Below are 3,087 nucleotides of genomic sequence, written 5' to 3'. Positions count from 1 at the left end.
GCATAAAAAGAATTGAATCAACGACACCTTCAGTTTTAAGCCACGCAAAATAATAAACAAAGATGTTGAAAAATTACCGATCACGCACTTTTTTTTCTCTTTTTTGATTTGTTACGTGATATAATTTTAAAATGTTGACTTGCAAAGACAGGCAAATTGCTGCCACAATCTTGAACTTCACTGCGCACTGAGGCCCATAGTTTGCTGGAGTGGGGCATCGCGCCCAGTTAGTTACACTTTTATCTACATCCTTCAGCTCAAAATCTTTTTGCGCCGTAACTTGCTGGGAGTTCGAGCTGATCACGGGCGGGGCGGGGGCAACGGGGCGTCTGGGACCTCAGTGAACGACGGGACCAACAGCCTGTCTCCTCAACCAGTGAGATTTAAGGATTGAGAAAGAAACAGAGGAACGATGGAGAAGGAAATCGGGTGAATTCGAGTCAAATCAGGTACAGAAAGAGAAATAAAGAGAGGGAAAGAAAGATTGGATTAAGAGAGAGAGAGAAAAGAGACAGAAAGGAAAAGTAACAACAAAATAAAAGAAATGTAAAGTTTAAAATTTAAAAAACCTTTAGGAACAATTTACTCCCTGTGGGAATGAGACTCCACAGTTTCAGTTGTTCCCTTTCTGGGCTGGAGAGGTTGAGGGTCATTAACAGGGTCCTTATGACATGAAATATTAGCCCTAATTTGCTGCGGCGAGTTTAATTAATGCACAAATGCAGCAATTTCATGAAACTCACGGGGAGGTTGAGGGTGAGATGCCGTTTCCGTGAGGTTAACGCAAAGCGGAGCAAATCATCCAGTGACTTGTGGCGATTCGCAACTCACGGGAAATCTCTTCCTCGCCACAAATTGCTGGACGATTTACACAATAATGGTGAGCGCCATTAAATACACTATTATTTTCCCAGCAAAGGAATAAGGGAGGGGGATGGGGGTGCGGGGCAGGAACAAGGGAGGGGGATGGGGATGGGGGCAGGAGTAAGGGAGGGGGATGGGGGCAGGAGTAAGGGAGAGGGTGGGGTGGGGAGCAGGAGTAAGGAAGGGGGATAGGGTGGGGGGCAGGAACAAGGGAGGGGGATGGGGTGGGGGGCAGGAGTAAGGGAGGGGGATGGGGTGGGGGGCAGGAGTAAGGGAGGGGGATGGGGTGGGGGGCAGGAGTAAGGGAGGGGGATGGGGGGCAGGAGTAAGGGAGGGGGATGGGGGGCAGGAGTAAGGGAGGGGGATGGGGGGCAGGAGTAAGGGAGGGGGATAGGGTGGGGGGCAGGAGTAAGGGAGGGGGATAGGGTGGGGGGCAGGAGTAAGGGAGGGAGATAGGGTGGGGGGCAGGAGTAAGGGAGGGGGATGGGGGGGCAGGAGTAAGGGAGGGGGATGGGGGTAGGAGTAAAGGAGGGGGATGGGGTGGGGGGCAGGAGTAAGGGAGGGGGATGGGGGGTAGAAATGGAAAAAAAACACACGCAATTTAAAATTTGCTGCCTCTCCCTGGGGGACGATCTGGACACCGAGAAGAATTCATGTTGCTGGAGGGAAGTTTATGAACGACATGTTCCAGCTGGCAGGGTGGGTGGGGAATGGAGCAGATTCTCACTGATCTCTGACTCAGGGAGTTGTTTTTAGAATGTTTATTATCATATCAATCAGTGTATTAAAATGCTGAACACACGTCATTTATGACAATATGATACGGATGCAAAAGAAAACACAAATGCAGATTACAGAGTTTATCCACTGTCTACTTTTATCAGCGTTGCACATCGATTTGTAAACAATCATCTGCTTCAAGGTCTCAGACCCAAGTCCATGCTCAGAAATTATATTTTTTATATAGAAAGAACTTGCATTTATATAGCGCCTTTCATGACCTCAGGATGTCTCAAAGCGCTTAATGGCCAATGAAGTACTTTTGAAGTGTAGTCACTGTTGTAATGTAGGAAACGCAGCAACCAATTTGCGCACAGCAAGATCCCACAAACAACAATGTGATAATGACAAGATAATCTGTTTTTGGTGATGTTGATTGAGGGATAAATATTGGCCCAGGACACTGGGGAGAACTCCCCTGCTCTTCTTTGAAATAGTGCCATGGGATCTTTTACATCTACCTGAGAGGACAGACAGAGCCTCAGTTTAACGTCTCATCTGAAGGATGGCACCTCCGACAGTGCAGCACTCCCTCAGTACTACACTGGGAGTGTCGGCCTGGATTTTGTGATCAAGTCCTTAGAGTGGGACTTGAACCCACGACCTTCTGACTCAGAGGCGAGAGTGTGACCCACTGAGCCAAAACTGACATTATCTATCTATACATAGCTTTGAAGAAACCTTCATTTTCATGCCTGAGGAACAGGATGACTATAAGGAGGAAGAAGTAGATGAAGAGGGGTTGGATGAGGCTCGCATGGAGCATAAACACTGGCACAGACCAGTTGGGCCGAATGGCCTGTTTCTGTGCTCTAAATCGTCTTCATTCCTGGGATGAGAGTGTGTAGAATGGGTCGATGTCCTCTGGAGTTTAGAAGAATGAGAGGTGATCTCATTGAAATGTATGTAATTCTTAGAGGGCTTAACAGCATAGATGCTGAGAGGCTGTTTCCCCTGGCTGGAGAGTCTAGAACTAGGGGGCATAGTCTCAGGATAAGGGGTCAGCCATTTTAAGACTGAGATATGGAGAATTTCTTCACACAGAGGGTTGTGATTCTTTGGAATTCTCTACCCCAGAGGGCTGTGGATGCTGAGTCGTTGAATATATTCAAGGCTGAGATCGATAGATTTTTGGACTCTCGGGGAATCAAGGGATATGGGGATCGGGCGAGAAAGTTGAGTTGAGGTCGAAGATCAGCCATGATCTGATTGAATGGTGGAGCAGGCTCGAGGGGCCGAATGGCCTACTCCTGCTCCTATTTCTTATGTTCTTACGTTCTTAAATTCTATGTAAGTAGAGAGTCAGGTGGTGCTGTGGAATGTCACCTGACAGCTGATGGATATAACTGGCAGTGGGGTTTGGATGGTGGGTGAGGGTGTGCCTTGTGTGGATGGGGATTGGTTGGCTGTGGAAAATCCACCTTCTCCACATGTTCACTGTGA

The sequence above is a fragment of the Heptranchias perlo genome, chromosome 1 (genome assembly GCF_035084215.1).
Source record: "Heptranchias perlo isolate sHepPer1 chromosome 1, sHepPer1.hap1, whole genome shotgun sequence".
Taxonomy (NCBI): Eukaryota; Metazoa; Chordata; class Chondrichthyes; order Hexanchiformes; family Hexanchidae; genus Heptranchias; species Heptranchias perlo.
This window is presented reverse-complemented; position numbering follows the sequence as displayed.